This window comes from Macaca fascicularis, chromosome 4, assembly GCF_037993035.2.
Source record: "Macaca fascicularis isolate 582-1 chromosome 4, T2T-MFA8v1.1".
Classification (NCBI taxonomy): domain Eukaryota; kingdom Metazoa; phylum Chordata; class Mammalia; order Primates; family Cercopithecidae; genus Macaca; species Macaca fascicularis.
In genome coordinates this window covers 153,851,431-153,874,165 of record NC_088378.1, presented here as the reverse complement: position 1 = coordinate 153,874,165, position 22,735 = coordinate 153,851,431, and positions in this window count along the sequence as shown.

Sequence of the window (22,735 nt, the reverse complement as noted above, 5' to 3'; positions counted from 1 at the left end):
GGAAATTGTAGCTACACTTAAATCCTTTCAATTCACACTCTTAGATCCAATAGGATGTAAAAGGTAAGAGAAGCACTAACAGCTTACAGGCCCTGGGTTCAATTCGAGGCTGAAGCAACACCACCACACTCTATGTCCTTTACATCTCAGGACTTCATTTTTCCTCACCAATGAAAATACAGTTGATACCTGATGTAAATGACGAATTGATGGGTGCTGACGAGTTGATGGGTGCAGCACAGCAACATGGCACAAGTATACGTATGTAACAAACCTGCACGTTATGCACATGTACCCTAGAACTTAAAGTATAATAATAATAATTAAAAAAATACAGTTGAACAAAATTGCTTCTAAAGGCCTCTCTTTTGCTGAAAGTGTCTTTTCCTTGATAGTATCTCCTTCAAGTAACATTTGCACTATGTATTTACTATTTCTCTATATTGATTTTGTGGGCTACTCTATTAACTAGAAACACACTTACCTTTTTCTTCATGAGTGTAATAGAGGCCAAAATGGAGAAGGTGACATGACCTTCGCCCTTTAAAAGCACGTTGTCCTCAACAATTTCTGGGCTGTGCTCCTAATCTACTTGTGATTATGCCTCTTGTTTCATTTAAGATTTGGCAATAAGAAATTCAGAAAGAAGATGCCTATTATGTTTTCATTATCTTCCCTGCTCATTTTCGTTTAACAATGCACTGCTATGCTATCATGTACTTATTTTGTAATTTACTGTTAATCTTTGTGACACCATCATGATGAGCATTTCAGAGCATGTTTGAAAGATGCATTGTTTCATGCCATTTTTGTATAATAAATTGCATTTTGATGTTATCCATTTTCAAGGTCGCTAAAGCACACTTGTAACAGGTCATCACGATCCTAGATAAGAACAACCCAGAAGCACCAGATTACACATCCCAACTTAAAACATATAGGGATCTGATTTTGCTTTTCAGATCGAAAGAATTGGCTTCATCCTGCACTTCTTCAGTGCCTGAGGGAAAAGTATAATAAGGTATTAAGATATCTTCAAAATTCTGCTCCTCAAAAGTCCTGTGTAGTGTTCACTTACATTTCTGAGAAATAAAGAGAAGAGGTCAATAATCCACATTTATTAAGTCTCTTCTATCATATATTCCAGATGCCGTGTTCAGTGCATAATAAATACTTTTGCTTCTAATCCCTAAGTGGGTAGTAGTATGCTTATACTACAGATTAAAGCTAAATGTTTGCAAATATTTTGGAAATTGCTGAATGTTTCAGAAAAGGAAAATATACATCTTTTTGAATTTGTTCTTTCACTCTCTGGTATTTCACAAGGAGGACCAAGGTTTAAATATTTTTCCATCTTGCAAGGGATCTTTACTGAGCCAACCATAATGGAGCACATAATTCACGAGCCCAAAGTCATTCTCTGCTATAGAAGCATCTACTTGCCCTACACTTTTTATGATAAAAGGGGACACAGTCCCTTCCTCCCTTCCTTCCTCTCTCTCTGTCTCCCTTCCTCCCTCCCTCTGTCCTTCCCTCTTTCTTTTGTTCCTTTCTTTTTCTTTTTCATTTATTTAAAGACTATGTTTTTAGAAGATTTAAAGCTCACAGCAAAATTAGGAATGTACAGAGATTTTCCATATGACCCTTGCCCCCACACATGCATAGTCTGCCTTATTATCAACATCCCCCTTCTGAGTGGTACATTAGTTAGAATTAATAAGCCTACATTGACACATCACTTATGCCCAGAGTTCACAGTTTACCATAATATACTCTATGGGTTTGAAGAAACATATAATGACATGTATCCACCATTATAGTATCATATAGAATAGTTTCAATCCCCTAAAAATATTGTGTGTTCTGTCTATTCATGCCTCCCTCCCCAACTCATGGCAACCACTGATCTTTTTACTGTCCCTATAGCTTTGCCTTTTCCAAAATGTCATATAATTGGAATAATAAGTATGTATCCTTTTCACGTTGTCTTCTTTCACTTGATTATATGCATTTAAGTTTCCTCTATGCCTTTTCATGGCTTGATAACTAATTGCTTTTTAACAATGAATAATATTCCATGGTCTGGATGTACCACAGTTTATCCATTCACCTACTAAAGGACATTTTGGTCACTTCCAAGTTTTGGTAACCATGAATAAAACTGCTGTAAACACCTAGAGTACCAGTTTAGTCCACAAGCTTATGTGTGGACATAAGTTTTTAACCCCTTTAAGTAAATACCAAGGAGAGTGATTGCTAGATCATATGGTAAGAATATGTTTGGTAAGAAACTTCTGTTTTCCAAAGTTGCAGTACCATTTTGTATTTCCACCAGCAATGATTGACAGTACCTGTTGTTCTACATTCTCGTCAGCATTTGGTGTTGTCAGTGTTACGGATTTTGGCCATTCTAATAGGTGTATATTGCTATCTCATTATTGTTTTAATTTGTATTTTCCTGATGACATAGGAAGTGGAACATATTTTCATATGCTTATTTGTCACCTGTATGTCTTCTTTGGTCAGATGTGTGTTGCAGTCTTTGGTTTATTGTTTAAATCAGCTTATTTATTGTTGAGTTTTCAAGTTTTTAATATATTTGATATATATAAGTAATATATCAAAATACTTGCATTTTGGGCCTGATGCTTTGTGTTTTAGAAATTTTAAAATTAGAAACTCAAATTTTAATAGATATAAATATTATTGGTATATATAAAAATATATAGATATAAATATTGATATATAAATATAAATATAGATATAAATATTGATATATAAAAATATTGATATATATTATTTTATATATTATATTATTTTGATATAAAAGTATTTGCAAAAAGACTCACGTGATAAAGACCTATATAATAGTACTAATAGGACTATATAACAGTCCTTTATGAAATGTGTCTTTTTGCAAATATTTTCTCCAAGTCTGTGACTTGTCTTCTTATTCTCTTGTCATTGTATTTAACAAATCAGAATTTTTGGTATTTTTTTTAAGTGTAGCTTATCAATTTTTATCTCATTATTTGTGACTGGTGTTTTATTCAAAAAGTTGTTACCATACACAAAGTCTTTTATATTTTCTTTGATGTTATCTTTTAGGAGTTTTATAGTTTTTCTTTTTTTCACTTAGGTCTATGATCTATTTCAAGTTAATATTTGTAAAGTGTGTGTGGTCTTTGTCTAGTTCACTGTTTTGCATGTGGCTCTCCAGTTCTAGCAACATTCACTGAAAGACTATCAGTTGCTTGTCTTTATGTGGGTCTATCTGGGCTCTCAATTCTTTTCCGTTGATCTATTTCTTTATTCTTTAACCAATATGACATTATCTTGGGTTCTATAGCTTCATAGTAAGTCCTGAAGCCATGTAGTATCAGTTCTCAAACTTTGTTCTTCTTCTTCAATTTTGCATCAGCAATTATGGGTTTTTGCTTCTCCGTAAAAACATTAGAATCATTTTGTTTATATCTACAAAATAAGTTGTTGGAATTTTTATTAGGATTGCATTGAATCTATGCATGAATTTGGGAGTAACTGACATCTTGAAAATACTGAGTCTTTCTAACTATGAACATGGAATAGCTCTCCATTTATTTAGTTCTTTCTTGATTTCATTGATCAGAGTTTCATTGTTTTCCACATATAGATCTTATACATATATTATTAGATTTATAATTAACTATTTTATTTTGGAGGATGCTAATGTAAATGGCATAGTGTTTTAGATTTAGAATTTCACTTGTTCATTTCTGGTATATGCGAAAGTAATTGACTTTTGTTTATGAATCTTATATCCTACAACTTTGCCATAATTGTGTAATAGTGTTTTTGTTTCATCAGTTTTTAAAGATTATCTTCATAAATGATTATGTCATCTGCAAACAAAACAGTTTTATTTTCCTTTCCTGTCTGTATACTTTTTATTTTCTTTTCTTGTGTTATTGCATTAGCTAGTACTTCCAATATGATGCTCAAAAGTAATGGTGAGAGAAGGCATCCTTGCCTTCCTCCTAATCTACAAATCATTGGAAAAGCTTCAGGTTTCTCATCATTAATTAAGATGTTAGCTATAGGTTTTGTAGATTTTTTAAAAAATTTATCATTTTTTAATTCTTTTTTCTGCATCTATTGATATGATCATGTGATTTTTCTTTTTTATAATGTTAATGTGATAGAATATATTGATTGATTTTTAAATGTTTATCTAGTCTTGAATACCTGGGATAAATCTCACTTGGTGGTAATGTATTTCTTTTTATACATTGTTGGATTTGATTTGCTAGTGTTTTATTTTTGAGAATTTTTACATCTATGTTCATGAGAGATACCGGTTTGTAGTTTTCCTTCCTTTTAACACCTTTTCCTGGTTTTAGTATTAGGGTTACTCTTGCCTCATAAAATGAGTTAGGAAGTATTGCCTCTGCTGCTATTCTCTAAAGGAGATTGTAGAGAATTGAAATGATTTCTTCCTTAAATGTGTGGTAGAATTTACCAGTGAATGCATCTGGGTCTGATGCTTTGTGTTTTAGAAATTTTAAAATTAGAAACTAAAATTTTTAATAGATAGAAGCTAATTCAGATTGTCTGTTACTTCTTGTGGAATTTTTGGCAAATTGTATCTTTCAGGGAATTGATTCACTTCATTTAGATTGCCAAACTTGAGAGCATAGAGATATTTATACTATTTCTTTATTATCCTTTTAATATTTATTGGATCTGTAGTATTGTTCTCTGTTTCATTTCTGATGTAATTTATATCCTTTCTCTTTTTGCATATTAGGCATGAAAGAGGATTATTAATTTTTTTGATCTTCTCAAAGAAACAGCTTTGGGTTTTGTTGCTTTACCCTATTGATTTCAGGTTTTTTATTTCATGATTTCTGCTTTAATTTTTATTATTGCTTTCCTTCTTGTTCCTTTGGATTTCATTAGCTTTTCCTTTTCTAGTTTCCTAAGGTAGAAACTTATATTGTTGATTTTAGATTTTTCTTCTTTTCTAATGTATGCATTCAATGCTATACATTTCCCCGTAAGCTTTGCTTTTGTACATCCCACAAATTTCAATTTGTATTTTCCATTTTCATTTAGTTCAAAATATTTTAATATGTGTCTTGAGATTTCCTATTTAATTCATGTGTTATTTAGAAGTATGTTGTTTAATCTTCATGTATTTGGGGATTTTTCATTTATTTTTTCAGTAATTTCTAGTTTAAGTCTATTTTAGTCTGAAAGCAGAACTTAAATGATTTTTATTTTTAAAAATGTGTTAAGGTATGTTTTATGGCCCACAATGTGGTCTACCTTGGTAAATGCTCTATGTGAGCTTGAGAAAAATGTATTTTCTGCTGTTGTTGCGTGAAGTAGTCTATAGAAGTTGATTATATCCAGCTAATTGATGGTATTGTTGAATTCAAATATATCCTTGCTGCCTTTCTGCCTGCTGGATTTCTCTATTTCTTATGGGGGTGTTGATGTCTCCAACTATAATAGTGAGTTCACCTTTTCCTTCTTGCAGCTGTATGAGATTTTGCTTCACACAATTCAACTGTCTGTTGTCACATTAAGAATTGTTATGTCTTCTTGTAGCATACACTGCTTTATTGTAATGTAATGCTTCTCTTTATCTCTGATAACTCTCCTTGCTTTGAAGTCTGTTCTGGTGTGTGTGTGTGTGTGTGTTTGTGTGTGTGTGTAGCATGGTATATCTTTCTCCATCGATTTACTTTTAATCTATGTGTGTCTTTATATTGAAAGTGGGTATCTTGTAGACAAGATATGGTTGGGTCTTGTTTTTAATTCATTCTGACAATCTTTCTTTTTATTTTTATTTTTTATTTATTTATTTATTTTTTTTTTTGAGACGGAGTCTTTGCTCTGTAGCCCGGACTGGAGTGCAGTGGCCGGATCTCAGCTCACTGCAAGCTCCGCCTCCCGGGTTTGCGCCATTCTCCTGCCTCAGCCTCCCGAGTAGCTGGGACTACAGGCGCCCGCCACCTCGCCCGGCTAGTTTTTTTTTTGTATTTTTAGTAGAGACGGGGTTTCACCGTGTTAGCCAGGATGGTCTCGATCTCCTGACCTCGTGATCCGCCCGTCTCGGCCTCCCAAAGTGCTGGGATTACAGGCTTGAGCCACCGCGCCCGGCCCAATCTTTCTTTTTAAAGTAGGTCATTTAGACCATTGACATTCAAAGTGATTATTGGTATATAGATATTTGTATTAATATTTACTTGGAACAGTTCTCTTTTTGTTTTTCTTGTTGTTCTTATTTTTGTCCTTTTTTCTGCTGTATGTGGTTTTAATCGAGCATTTTGTATGATACCATTTTATCTCCTTTCTTAGCATATCAGTTATACTTATATTTTTATTTTTAGTGGTTGCCCTAGAGTTTGTAGTGTATATTTACAACTATGTATTATATATACATAAACATACATAATTATTATGGTTTAGATTTTTACGTCCCCTCCAAAATTCATAGATTGAAACCTAATCCCTAATCCGCAATGTAATCATATCGAAAGGTGGGGTCTTTAAGAGATACTTACATAATAAAGGCAGAGCCCCCATAGATGAGATTAGGACTCATAAAAAGGCTCTAGGTGGAAGAGGGAGTATACTTCCTCTCTTGCCCTTCTGCCGTATATCATGTGAGGACACAGTGTTTCTCCCTTCCAGAAGTCGGAGAGAAAGGGCCTTGCCAGATGCTGGTGCCTTGGTCTTAGACTTTTGAGCATCCAGAACTGTGAGAAACAAATTTCTGTTCATTATACATTACCTAGTCTTCAGTATTCTGTTATAGCAGCAGAAAATGGATGAGGACAAAAATCAAATACATTGCTGTTATTATGAATTTTGAACAAACTGTTGTCTGTTCAATCAATTAAGAATAAGAAAAACAAAAATTTCTATTTTATCTTCACTCATTCTTTTTTTAATACTCTTCTTTATGTAAATCTGAGTTCTGAACTATATTATTTTCCTTCTCTCTAAGGAACTTCTTTTAACATTTCTTACATGGCAGTTCTACTGGTAAAATTTCCTCAATTTTTGTTTTTCTGAGAAGGTCTTACTACATCTTTAGTTTTGGAGGATAATTTTGCAGAGTGCAGAATTCTAGGTCAGTGGGTTTTTTTCCTCAACACTTTAAAAATCTCTTCCACTCTCTTCTTACATGTATTATTTCTGAGGAAAAGTCATATATAATTATTTTCTTTGTTCCTCTAAAGGTAAAGTGTTTTTATCCTGATGTTTTCAGGGCTTTTCCTTCATCTTTGGTTTTCTGTAGTTTGAAAATAATGTGCCTAGAGAAGTGGGACAAGATGGCCTACTAGATACAACCAGGAAGTGCTGCTCCCACCAAGGAGACCAAATTATTGAGTAAACCACCATAACTTGTATATATCTTCAGATACAAAATGCCAAGAGTGGATGTAGAAACAGTACTAAAGCTGAAGTTAAGAGGAAGGAAGTTTAGACCCTTGAGTGGGGTACTAGGCGTACTAGGAGTAGTTTCTGGCCCTGAATGGCTCATGGGAAAAGGATGAGTGAGGGAACTGAAGGATGGCTCACTCTCACTGTGGACCTTTTAGATCCTAGCTACAGGTGACTCTTCATCCCCTGTGATTATGTGAGCAAGCATAGGGATCTGCCTCTCTGCAGAAACAGAGACAGCCTTCAGATGACATAGAGCTGGGAAGCTTTTGTGAGCTGGGCAGCTTTGCCAGAGAGTGGCCATGGACACCCATTCCCCAGGTCTCCCCATCCCTTTCCAGGAGCTGGAAGTCTCAACTGACCTCTGAGCCAGGAGACAGCAGGGCTAGCTTCCCGTTGGACCTGGGATGCATCTGTTCCAATGGGAAGATGCAAGCTCCCCTGCCTACCAGCCCTTCCCAGGGCCCAGGGCTAACCAACTGCAGGAGTAGATCACAGTACAGCCCTTGCATGCCATACTGAGTGGATTTCTGTACCTGAGTACTTTCCTGGTGACCTGGGAGCACATAAGATCCCTCTGTGCAGCTGGAACCTGACCCCAAGCTGTGGGATGTTCTGGTGTCCCAAGGACTGTGGTGCTCAGCTGAGGAATATGGAGATATGTGGCTGACAGAAGAGCAGGGGAGAACCCTGACCCTCAGAGCACTGAGAAGGGTAAGATGCATGGGTTCCTGGGCCAGTGCAGGAGTGGGGCATGCCTTCCTCTACAAGGCCAGTCTAGAAATGGTGTGGTATATCTGCCTCCTGCAGCCTCTGCCTGAGAGACCCCCACAGCCCAGAACATCTAACAAAAGCAATGTAGATGCAGTGCCAGTGATCAGAAGTGGCTCCCCCAAGTCCCAGGAATCAACCTGGTGAGGAGGCTATGCCCCACCTCAACTACAGAGCATGCTTTGAATGTCAGAAAATACAAAAGAGCTGTGAGAGTAGGTATTAACCTAGCTACCGACCATTACTCTTAAGTGTCATCTACTGGATTGCAGCCCAAAAGACAATACCATAAAGATTGCCACTAATATCTATCTGTGAACCTAACTGCAAGAATTCATCCACACATAAAGGTCCTGTACAGAGCCCTGGCCCTATGAAAGCACCAGAAACAAAGAAAACTGCTTATATCTAACTTACGCCACAGTTAAAGGAACACCAACCACCCAGATGCGAATCAGTGCAAGAACTCTGGTAATTCAAAAAACCAGAGTGTCCCCTTACCTCCAAATGAATGTAATAATTCCCCAACAATGGTTATTAACCACTTTAAAGTAACTGAAGTGGCAGACAGCATCCAGGATTTGGATAGCAAGGAAATTCATCAAGATTGAGGATAAAGTTAAAACCAAATCCAAAGAGTCCAGTAAAATAATCCAAGAGCTGAGAGATTAAATAGCCATTTAAAGAAAGAACCAAACTAAACTTCTAGAGCTGAAAAACTCACTATAAGAATTTCATAATACAATCAGAAATATTAATATTACAATAGATAAAGCTGAGGAAAGAATCTCAAGAGTTTGAAGACTGGTTCTTCAAATCAACTCAGTCAGACAGGAAAGAAAAAATAATTTTTAAAAATGAGCAAAACCTCTGTGAAATATGGGATTATGTGAAGATACCAAATCTATAACTCTCTGGCAATCCTAAGAGAGAAGGAGAGAGAATATGCGACTTAGAAACTATATTTGAGGATTGTAATTAGGTAATTCTTGCTTTGCTATAAAGAAATTCCTGAGACTGGGTAATTTATAAAGAAAAGATGTTTAATTGGCTCACAGTACTGCAGGTTGTACATAAAGCATAACACAGGTATCTGCTTCTGCGGAGACCTCAGGATGCTCCCATATTATGGTGAAAGGTGTAGGGGAAGCAGGCATCTCACATCAGGGAGCAGAAGCAAGAGAGAGAGAGGGAGGTGCCACACTCTTTTAGACAACCAGATCTTGCAAGAACTCACTCACTATTACAATGACAGCACCAAGAAGATGGTGCTAAACCATTCATGAGCAAACCACCCCCATGATCCAATCACCTTCCTGCCTGGCCCTACTTCCAACATTGAGCATTACATTTCAACATGAGATTTGGGCAGGGACAAATATCTAAACTATGTCAAGGACATAGTCCACAAAAAATTTCTTAATCTCACTAGAGAGATTTACATGCAAATCTAAGAGATACAGAGAACCCCAGCTAGATACTGTATAAGATGACCATATATCTCTAAGGCACATCATAGTCTGATTCACAGAGGTCAATGTAAAATAAAAATTCTTAAACGCATCTAGAGAGAAGGGTCGATTCACATAAAGAGGGAACCCCATCAAGGTAGCAGCAGACCTCTCAGTAGAAGCGTTGCAAACCAGAAGAGACTGGTGGATTATTTTTAACATCCTTAAAGGAAAGAAATGTCAACCAAGAATTTATATATCCTGCCAAACTAAGCTCCATAAGTGAAGAAGAAATAAAGTCTTTTTCCAGACAAACAAATGCTAAGGTGATACCTTTCAACTAGACCAGCCTTACAAGAGGTCCTTAAGGGAGTACTAAACAGGGAAACAAAAGACCATGATTGGCCACCACAAAAGCATACTTAGGCACATAGCTCACAGGCATAAATATAAAGCAAAGATACAATCAAGTCTACATAACAACCAGCTAACAACAAGATGAAAGGATTATATTCACACATATCTATACTAACCTGGAATGTCAATGGGCTAAATGCCCCATGTAAAAGACAGACTGGATAAAAACATAAGACCAAATCATCTGTTGTCTTCAAGAGACCAATCTCACATGTAACAACACCAACAGGCTCAAAGTAAAAGATGGCCAAAAAATCTGCCATGCAATGGAAAACAAAAAAGAGCAAGAGTCACAATTCTTATATCAGATGAAACAGACTTTAAATCAATAAAAATGAAGAAGGACAATGAAGGGCATTACATAATGATAAAGGGTGCAATTTAAAAAGAAGACTGAATTATCCTAAATATATATGCCCCCAACATTGGAGCACCTATATTTAAAAAACAAGTTCTTCTTTACCTATGAAAAAATGTAGGCAACCACACAATAATAGTGAAGATTTTAACTCCCCACTGACAGCATTAGATCACTAAGGCAGAAAACTAACAAAGAAACTCTGGACTTAAACTCAATGCTTGACCAACTGGACATAAGAGGCATCTACAGAACAGTCCACCCAACAACTATAGAATATATATTTCTCATCTGCACATGGAACATATTCTAAGATTGATCACATACTTGGTGATAAAGCAACACTCAACAACAAAAAAATATGGAAATCATACTAAGCACATTTTTGGATCATGGTGCAATAAAAATAGAAGTAAATATCAAAAAGACCTCTCAAAACTATACAAACATATGGAAATTAAACAACTTGTTCCTAAATAATTCTTGAGAGAACACTGAAATTAAGACAGAACTTTAAAAAAGATTATTTGAAATTGACAAAAATAGGAACAGAACTTACCAAAATCTCTGGGATGCAGCTATAGTAGTGTTAAGAGGAAAGTTTATAGCCATAAATGGCTACATCAAGAAGTCAGAAAGATCTCAAATTGACAATCTAACTTTGCACCTAAAGGAACTAGAAATAAAAAGAACAAACAAACTCCAAACCTAGCAGAAGAAGATAAATAACTAAAATTAGAGAAAAACTTATGAAAATGGAGATGCAAAAATCCATACAAAAGATCAGTGAAACCAAAAGTGGATTATTTAAAAAATTAACAAGATTGATAGACCACTAGTTAGACTAGCAAAGAAAAAAGAGAAGATTCAAATAAGTACAATCAGAAATTACAATGATGATAATTTCAACCTATCCCACATATATAAAAAATGCTCCTTAGAGAATACTGTAAACAAATTTATATGCACAATTTAGAAAATCTAGAGGAAATGGACAAATTCCTGGAAACACAAAATCTCTCAAGATTGAATCAGGAAGAGATTAAAATCCTGAATAGACCAATATCGAGCTCTATAATTGAAGCAGTAATAAACAACCTACAAACAAAATAAGCCCTAGACCAGATGGATTCACAGCTGAATTCTACCAGATGTACAAAGAACTGGTGCCAATCCTACTGAAACTATTCCAAAAAATCAAAGAGGAGGGATTCCTCCCCAACTTATTCTATGAAACCAGCATCAGCCTAATACCTAAATCTGACAGAGACACAGTGAAGAAAGGGAAATTCATGACAATATCCCTGATGAACACAGATGAAAAAATCCTCAACAAAACATTAGCAAACTGCATCTAGCAGCACATCAAAAAGTTAATTCATCACCATCAACTAGGTTTTATTCATGGGATATAGGGTTGGTTCAACATACACAAATTAATGTGATTCGTCACATAAACAGCATTAAAAATTACATGATCATCTCAATAGATGCAGAAGAAGAATGATTGATAAAATCCCAAATCCCTTCATGATAAAAACCTTCAACAGATTAGGTATCAAATGAGCACACCTGAAAATAATAAGAGCCATCTATGACAAACCCACAGCCAACATCATACTGAATGGGCAAAAGTTGGAAGTATTCCCCTTGAAAACTGGAAGAAGGCAAGGATGCTCACTTTCACCACTCCTTTTCAACATGTTACTGGAAGTCCTAGCCAGAGCAATCAGGCACGAGAAAGAAATAAAAGGCATTCAAATAGAAAAGTGGAAGTCAAACTATCTCTTTTGGCCAATCACATGATTCTATACTTAGACAACCCTAAAGACTCTGCTAAAAGGCTACTAGAACTAGTAAAAGATTTTAGCAAGGTTTTAGAATACAACATCAGTGTGCAGAAATTGGTGGCATTTCTGAACACTAGTTACATCAAGGCTAAGAATCAAATGAAGAACACAATCCCGTTTACAATAGCCACAAAGAAAATGAAATAGCTAGAAATACATCTAACCAAGGAGGTGAAAAATCTCTACAATGAGAACTGCAAAACACTGTTCAGAGAAATCAAAGATGACACAAATAAACCAGAAAACACACCATGCTCATGGAGTAGGAGAATCAATATTGTTAAAATGGCCATACAGCCCAAAACTATTTAGAGGTTCAACATTATCCCTATCAAACTGTCAATCTAATTCTTCACAGAATTACAAAAAGTATTTTAAAATTCATACGGAACTAAAAGAGAGCCCAACTAGCCAAAGCAATCCTAAGCAAAAAGAACAAAGCCAGAGGCATCACACTACCTGATAAGGTTTGGCTCTGTGTTGCCATCCAAGTCTCATGTTGAATTGTAATCCCCAATGTTGGAGGGGGAGCTTGATGGGAGGTGAGTGGATCATGGGGATGGATTTACCCCTTGTTGTTCTCATGAGAGTGAGTTCTCACATGATCCAGTTGCTTGAAAGTGCATAGCACTTCCTTCTTCACTCTCTCCTCCTTCTCTTACCAGCTTGTGAAGATGTGCTTGCTTCCCCTTCACCTTCCTCCATAATTGTAAGTTTCCTAAGGCTTCCCCAGCCGTGCCTCCTATACTCCATGACACTATAAGGATGCATCAACCAAAACAGCATGATACTGGTATGAAAACAGATGCATAAACCAATGGAACAGAACAGAAATCTCAGAAATAAAGCCACACATCTACAACCATCTGATCTTCAACAGGGCTGACAAAAACAAGAAATGGGGAAAGGACTACCTATTCAATAAATGGTACTGGGATAACTAGCTAGCCATATGCAGAAGAATGAAACTAGACCCTTTCCTTTCACCATATACAAAGATTAAGATAGATTAAAGATGTAAATGTAAGACCTCAAACTATAAAAAGCTTAGAAGAAAACCTAGGAAATACCTTTCTCGGCATCAGCCCTGGTAAAGAGATTTTGACTAAGTCCCTCCAGATAGTTGCCACACAACAGAAATTGACAAGTGGGAGCTAATTAAACTAAACAGCTTCTGTACAGCAGAAGAAACCATCAACAAAGTAAACAGACAACCTACAGAATGGGAAAAAATATCTCTAAACCATACATCTGACAAAAGTCTAATATCCAGCTTCTATAAGGAACTTAACAAATCAACAAGCAAAAACCAACCCCATTAAAAAATGGGCAAAGGATAGCTGGGTGCGGTGGCTCACGCCTGTAATCCCAGCACTTTGGGAGGCTGAGGTGGGCGAATTGCCTGAGGTCAGGAGTTCGAGACCATCCTGGCCAACATGGTGAAACCCCATCCCTACTAAAAATACAAAAATTAGCTGGGCGTGGTGGCAGGTGCCTGTAATCCCAGCTACTTGGGAGGCTTAGGCAGGAGAATCGCTTGAACCCGGGAGGTGGAAGTTACAGACCTGAGATTGCTTTGGAGCCTAGACAACAAGAGTGAGACTCTGTCTCAAAAAATAAGAAAATTTAAAAAAAATAAAAAATAAGGCAAAGGACATGAACAGACACAAGAAAACAAGAAGACTTATATGTCTCAAAAGAAGACATATAAGTAGCAGATAAATATATGAAAACATGTTCATCATTACTAATCAGAGAAATGCAAATCAAAACCACAAAAGATGCCATCTCACAGCAGTCAGAATGGCCATTATTAAAAAGTCAAAAAATAACAGATGTTGGTGGGGTTGCAGAGAACAGGGAATGCTTGTACACTAGTATTAGAAATGTAAATTAGTTCAGCCACTGTGGAAAACAGTTTGGAGATTTCTCAAAGGACTTAAAAAAGAACTACCATTTGACCCAGCAATCCCATTAGTCAGTATATACCCCAAGGAATGTAAATAGTTCTATGATGGGTCACATGCATGTGTATGTTCATTGTAGCTCTATTCACAATACCAAAGACATGGAATCAACATAACGCCCATCAATGGTGGACTGAATAATGAAAATATGGTACATTTATACCATGGAATACTACATAGTCATAAAAAAACCCTCAAATCATGCCCTTTGCAACATCATGGATGGAGCTGGAGGCCATTATCCTATGTGAGCTAACACAGGATTAGAAAACCAAATACTGCATATTCTCATTTACAAACGGGAGCAAAAAATTGAGTACACGTGGACACAAAGAAGAGAAGCATAGACATTGGGGCCTACTTGAGGGTAGAGGGTGGGAGGAGGATGAGGGTCAAAAAACTACGTATCAGGTATTATGCTTATTATGTGGGTGGCAAAATAATCTGTGCACCAATTTCCTGCAACATGTAATTCACCTATTTAATGAGATTTAGAAGCAACCTAAGTGTCTTCAACAGATGAATAGTTTAAAAAAAATACATATACCCAATGTAGTTCTATTCAGCCATAAAAAGATGATCCCACCATTTTCAAAAACATGGATGAAATTGGAGGTCATTATGTTGAGTGAAATAAGCCAGGCATAGAAAGACATACTTCACGTGTTCTCACTTATTTATGAGAGCTAAAAATTAAAATAATTGAACTCATGGAGATTAAGAGTAGAAGGGTGGTTACCAGAGTCTGGGAAGAGTAGTGGGGGTGTGGTGGGAGGGAAGTGCAGATGGTTAATGAGTACAAAAAAATAATTATAAAGAATGAATAAGATCTAGTATTTGTTAGCACAACAAGGTGATTATAGTAAAAAATAACTGTACATTTAAAAATAACTAAAAGTGCTGGGCGCGGTGGCTCACGCCTGTAATCCCAACACTTTGGGAGGCCGAGGTGGGCGGATCACGAGGTCAGGAGATCCAGACCATCCTGGCTAACACGGTGAAACCCCATCTCTACTGAAAATACAAAAAAATAAAATAAAATAAAATTAGCTGGGCGTGGTGGCGGGCGCCTATAGTCCCAGCTACTCGGGAGGCTGAGGCAGGAGAACGGCCTGAACCCAGGAGGCAGAGCTTGCAGTGAGCCGAGATTGTGCCACTGCACTCCAGCCTGGGCGAGAGTGTGAGACTCCGTCTCAAAAACAAAAAAAATAAAATAACTAAAAGTGTATAGTTAGATTGTTTGTAATACAAAGGATGAATGCTTGAGGTGATGGATACCCCATTTATCCCGGTGTTATTATGCACTGCATGCCTGTATCAAAATACCTCACATAACCTGTAAATATGTACACCTACCATGTATCCACAAAAATTAAAACGTTAAAACACGCACAAGTACCCCTGAACCTAAAAGTTGGAAAGAAAATATTAAAATTGCATCTAGTAATTTTAATTTGACATGATTTTATTTAAAGCAATAAATTGCTTAAAATAGAAACCTCTATCACTAGTACTCCCTAAAGATTATTTAAACAACCTCTCTACATATATTGAGAGGGAAATAAATTGAAACAAAAAATATGTAGATGAGAGAGAAAAAGATAATTTTAAACTAATATGCTTATATAAATACCCCTACCTTTGCCAAAAGCCCGATGTTTTCTCCGTTATTTACTGTGGGAACCTGGACAAGATCCTGGAGGTAAACCTCACAAAACTGGGAGGGTCCCCCTATGACTGGGTGCCTCCTAGGGTTTTTAAGTCTTAAGAGTTACCTGCATGAGGCCTCCAGCAATTTGTCAATTACAGTTCAGATTTTTCCTTCCCTGGTACTGATTCCTGCCGAGGTTTCTGCTTGTGAGTCTCTGCTCCAGTAAGCTATGACTTCCTGCATTCGCCTCTCTCTCCAATCTTGGGGGCAGTGCTTCACCCTGTGTCTCACCTCTCTTACACATTCAAGAAACGTTGTTGATATTTTCAGTTTCTTCTGCTTTCTCCACGTTAATAGGACAGAATGGCAACTTCCAAGCTCCTTACATGTGAAACTAGGTGGGGATATAGTTCTCAGGAATGATGAACCCAGGCAAGTACACAAAAGTTATCAGTGGGGAATAACTGCTGGAGTCTTATGAACAAGTTGAGTATGTTTAAATTTAATTTTCTTCAATCTTTCTATAGCAGGTGAGATTTCTGGACTTTTTTCTGTGATGAATACATTTGTATATCTGTCTAAAAATTAAAATTAAAGATTGTGAAAAGCTCCATGAAGTGACCTAGAAACTATGGAAATTTCTTGCAAATGCTAGACGAAGGAAAGTCAACACCGAAGGCAATCTACAAGCTGCACGCACGTTGAAAATACTGAAGGTCACACATATGTCATTTTACCAGATGTGCACATCGTCACAAATGTACATCCTCAGCAATCCCTATGGCAGGATGCCCGGGGGAAGAGAAACTGAGACTGTATCTAGGGAAACACCCTTGGCTTCTGCCATCAAATACTGAGATTTAATATTCCTTTTACTTTTATCCAATTAACAAATACTTTAGTCATAAGACAAAGAGTCCTGGAAAACACCTCCCCTCCAAAAATTAATGATTTTTATTTTTAACAATGTATTGCATTTCTAGGAACAGGAATTTCTTTGCAAGTTTTTCATTATGTCATGTTCTCGTGCTGGAGCACTTTTCAGGATTCTATAGCTTTTTGACATTGCTGGTTACACCCTAGATATGACAACGACCTATAATTTGAGATAATGTTAAAGGTTCAGTATTTGGAAGTTGTTCTTATGAATTTAATATATTTTATTTTTCTTCTTAGCAGACTCTAATTGAGTATCTGGTTTTTGTAGAATGAAATTATTGGCACTCATATTCAAGTGATTACCCTGAGGAAATGCTCACTTCTTGCTGTTTCTCTTAGAGAATATGATAATGAATTGACAAAAAAAGATATAAAGGAAAAATGCCAGATTGGTTTAAATCCAGATTCCTGTTGGTACTTTGATAATGGCATATGCTGTTCTTTGTGCTAAGAACAAGAAATCCCAGCCTTCAAAACATTTGAAGGTAATTGTATTGACAGACAAATTGTCTCACAACAAAGGCTCTAGCTCATATATAAGAATTGGAAACCTGCTCAATAATTAAATAAATAACATCCTATCCTTTGTTTTCCCTCGAACAGTTCAGATAGAAAGATGCTCAGCACCCTGGATGTATATTAGAGTCACCTGGGGAGTGCTGTAAACATATCATTGCTCAGGTTTTCCCCATCTCATAGGTTTGGGTACAGTTTTTCTGGAGTAGGGCCAGCCTTTTCAGTTCTAAAACCTGCCTGGGTGAGCCTAATATGTAGTGAGGCTTGAGAACCACTGCAACTTCAGGCAATTTTCATCCATGGAGTGGAACTCAGCCAGAGGAAGAGGGGATGGAGAGGCAAAGAAAAGTTAATGTTAGTTTGGTTTGAACTTTCCTAAATTATTGAAAATCATTATTATTTTATGTTCCTACTCCCTAGCAGTGACATGGCTGATTGGAAAGATCCTGATCTTGGTGTTGAGAAAGTGATCAGGCTTCCAATGTTAGAGTCACCCCAGTATTTTAGGCTCAAAGCCTCAGAAGCAAGCTTGTTAGAGTTTCTGCTTTAATTATGCCACTTTCCATGTTAAGACACCAAATGATGAGAGTGAGGTCAGTCTCAAGCTGGAGCTGAGACTCAGGAGTGAAAAATAAACATAAAAATTATTTTTTATTCCTACCCCCTCCTTCCTCCTGCTCATGGTTTGCGATCACCACTACTCCCCAACCCTTGCCACTGGCCCACAACTGGTGGATGCCTCCACTTCTGGCCCAACTTCATCTTTATCATATATTTATGAGTTAAAGATATATATGTGTGTATATGCGTATGATTATATATAAAATATATGTGTGTGTGTGTGTATATATATATACATCTCTAGCCTACTTCAACCTTCTCCTCCCAGTTGAGAATATGACTGCATTTTAAAATTTTTTTTCCTTTTGTTCCTTTTTTTTTTTTTTTTGGTTGGGTCTCACTATATTACCCAGGCTGGGCTTGAACTCCTAGCCATAAGCAATCTTCATGTCTTGGCATCCCAAAGTGCTGGCATTACAGGCATGAGCCACACCCAGCCATAGCTGCCTTTCTTATCCTCTCTTGGTTCTGTAATGCTGCTTTCCTTCCTGAGGATTCTTCAACTCCAGTTCTGCCTCGTTTATTGTCTCTCCTACTTCTAGTTCATAGGACTATTTCTACAGTTTTATCTCGTACTCAAGGCCACTGGCCGAGTTCAGTTTTTTTTCATATAATCCTGACAAATAAGCTGGATAAAAATGCTGTTTCTTTTTACAACCAGGGAATTTGAGTACCTGGATAATGAGACTACAAAATAAAACGTGTTTGTAACATCAAATCCTGACCTTGTCTCATGCAAAATTTTAATAAAGTGAGAATGATAATGTCTGCTTAAAAGTTGCTTTAGAGTTTAAAATGCTATAATGCATTTCATGTTGCTGCCATACACTGGCATGTTCCAACATTTAGTCAGTCTCCCCTGTGCTCCCTAGAGGCAGGCTCTCATCCAGATTGTTATTTTTATTTAATATCTCAGGTTTGGAACATATGGAATATATTCCTGTAATCCCCCAAAAGGAAGGGTGTGAAGCTTTTCTTGTTTTCTCTAAATTACTTAGGAAACTTTTACAACATTTTTACCTACATCTATGTAATTTATTATTGACAAAATATTGGTGTTTATAAATTGGGAAGAGAAATTTCCACAGGTGGACTTTAGGGCTGTATTTATGTTGTTGGAATCTGGATTGCACTGAGGATATTAACAGTTGTTTCAGAAGAACTGTATTGTCCCTCATTTAAAGTAGACTTCACTTTTTAGACTAGTTTGGGGTTCAAAGCAAACTGAAGTGCAAAGTACAGAGATTTCCCATACACTCTCTCCCCACACAAATGCATAGCTTCCCCCGTTATCAATATCCACCAGAGTACTACATTTGTTTCAATTGGTGAACCTATACTGACACATCATAATCATCCAGAGTCCATAGTTGTTTACATTAGGGTTCACTCTTTGTGTTGTGCATTCTGTGGGCATGGAAAAAAGGTATAATGGGGTGTCTAACATTGTTGTGTCACACAGAGTAGGTTCACTGCTCTAGAAATCCTCCGTGCTCAGCTATTCATCCCTTCCTTCTCTCTAATCCCTGGAAACCACTGGTCTTTTAACTGTCTCCATAGTTTTGCCTTTTTCAGAATGTTATCTAGTTGGAATCATGCAGTATGTAGTCTTTATCAATTAGCTTCTTTCACTTAGTAATATACATTTAAGTTTCTTGCATGTCTTTTTGTAGCTTGGTAACTCATTTTTCAAACATTGAATCATGTTTTGTTGTCTGGATGTATTCCACTTTATTTACTCATTCACCCACTGAAGGACATCCTGGTTACTTTTTGACAATTATGAATGAAACTAAAACATCATGTAGAAGTTTTTGTTTGGACATATATTTTTTTTTAATTTTACTTTAAGTTCTGGGATACATGTGCAGAAGAACGTGCAGGTTTGTTACATAGGTATACATGTGCCATGGTGGTTTGCTGTACGTATCAACCCGTCATCTAGATTTGAAGCCCTGCATGCGTTGGGTATTTCTCCTAATGAATGCTTTCCATCCCCTTGCCACCCACCCTCCGACAGGTCCCTGTATGTGTTGTTCATCTCCCTGTTTCCATGTGTTCTCATTGTTCACCTCCCACTTATGAGTGAGAACATGTGGTGTTTGGTTTTCTGTTCTTGTGTTAGTTTGCTGAGAATGATGGCTTTCAGCTTCATCCATGTCCCTGAAAAGGACATGAACTCCTTCTTTTTTATGGCTGTATAGTATTCTAGGGTGTATATTTGCCACATTTTCTTTATCCGGTTTGTCATTGATGGACATTTGGATTGGTTCCAAATCTTTGCTATTCTAAGTGGTGCTGCAATAAACATACGTGTGCATGTATTTTTATAGTGGACTGATTTATAATCTTTTGGGTAGGTACCCAGTAATGGGATTGCTGGGCCAAATGGTGTTTCTGATTCTAGATCCTTGAGGAATCGCCACACTGTCTTCCACAATGGTTGAACTGATTTACACTCCTACCAACAATGTAAAAGCGTTCCTATTTCTTGACAGCCTTGCCAGCATCTGTTGTTTCCTGAATTTTTAAAAATCACCATTCTGACTGGTGTGAGATAGTATCTTATTGTGGTTTTTAACTCTTTCGTGTAAATCCTAAGGAATACTATTGCTGTATTGTTAAAAAATGACTTTTTTGTTTCAAAATTAATATTTACTGACATTTACAACATAGTAGATTAAATCCACTTTAGAATTATAATACAACTTTCAATCAATAGACCCAACACTCAAGCAGGTTGCTATACCCAATAGTTGGCTACTTTGAATAATACAGATATCACAATTTGAGACACTTTTACTGTCTTGAATAGTGTACCTCATGCTATGAGGGGCTCCCAATGAACAAACTGATGTGTTGTTCTGTTTCTCATGTGTTACGATTTTCAAAGTATTATGCCCCAACCTATTTCCTTGTGCCAATGCTGTGTCTAGCTGAACTTCACTTTAAATATAAGTGATCAGAGCATGTCACTGAACTGGTGGGGCAGGTCTAACAGAAGATATTTGGAGGGGTAGGATGAGGACAGGAGATCTTGTTTGGGGGAAGGGAGCCTAGGTAAATGAGCTTACTATAATAGAGATGTAGTTGTAAGTTAGGGGGAGTGATTCTGAACACAGTATGATTGTTATTTTCCATGTGTATCTTACAACTTAGTTCCTCTTGGATACATATCTAGAGCAGTGGAGAATAGGGACTGTCCATTAAAGCTGGAATTATTTTATTTAGTTTTTTTCTGATAAAAATTTACAGAACACTGGAGTATAAACAATCTTACTTTGGAAACTCTAGACCATGGTGTAACCAGAAGAGAAAGAAGCATTTTCCCCTACCTAACCACAGATAACCCTACAGATTTAGCAAAACAAACAGTCAGTGGGCATTACAGCCTATCAGAGCCCAGTAGGATCCATCAATGCCTGTATTGCCACCTATTGGGTATCTAGTAGGGACAAGAAGGCTGTACCGGGGACATGATGACAAAGTAGAGTGGCAATGGGGCTTGGCAGAGCAAACTTGATTGAAAGCACAGGTGTAATGAACTTGGGAATTTTTAGCTTGTAGTAGTGAGACCTGGAGGGAGAGCGACACTTTAGGGATGTAGAGCAACAAGGTAGAAGGAGCCTGGGTCCCTGGATGACCCCATGGAGCTGACTCACAATGCTAGCCCTGCCCATGTCTCTCTGGGCCGTTAAACAACAGAGATATAAAGTTGTCTCCATTTGACACAATGTTATTTTGGGTCTCTTCTAACTGCAGCAGATCTTATATTCTGGTAATGCCTCTCTTTCTCAGTTAGACCATCCTCCACACCATGCTTTTTTGCTAACTTCTGTCTTCCCCTGTGGATACTCCTCTACACAGCCTGTATTTCCCTATCCCCCTGCCCCATTTCCTGTGAAAACATACATGTGATTTGAAAAATGGCTCAGAGCCCTATTTAAGGTGTTCTTTAAGAAACTAAATTTTGATTTGTCTGTTTTTCAGAGACAAGGTCTCGCTCTGTTGCCCAGGCTGGAGTGCAGTGGTGTGATCATGGCTCACTGCAACTTTAAACTCCTGGGCTCAAGTGATTCTCCCACCTCAGCCTCCCTAGTAGCAGGGACTACAGGCACTCATACCATGCCTGGCGTGTGTGTGTGTGTGTGTGTGCGCGTGCGCACGCGTGCGTGTGCAGAGAAAGAATTTCACCGTGTTGCCCAGGCTGGTCTCAAACTGATGGTCTCAAGCGACCCTCCCACCTCAGCCTCCCAAAATGCTGGGATTACAGGTGAGGGCTACCTTGCACAGCTGAAACTAAAATTTTGTAAGTGGTAGACATTACTTACATTTTTAAGAAAGACTTTTGTTATAATAGGAAGAAGCAGAGGCTGATTGTAGGGATGTCAGGCAGTTGACTGACAAAAGAGGTGACACTTTTGTGCCTGGGCCCTGTAGGCATCCTTCAACTAACATTTTAATTGTATCACTGCCCCAACTTTTTATTTGTATTTGGCTGACACCGAGGGAGGAAATGCACAGTGCTCTCCTGCAAGTATCCTTTATAGTAATAGTGTATTTCCTACAGTATGGCTCATCTGAACTGCTTCCACTCTGAGAACTTAATATTTCCCAAGATGTAAGGCTAAGAAAATAAAAATAATAAAGTGAAAGACATTCACATGGTCAATATACAAGAGTATTCAGACTAATACAGTTACAAATAGGTTACTTTGCTTCACTATAATAGTCTTTTCACTATATATATGTATCCT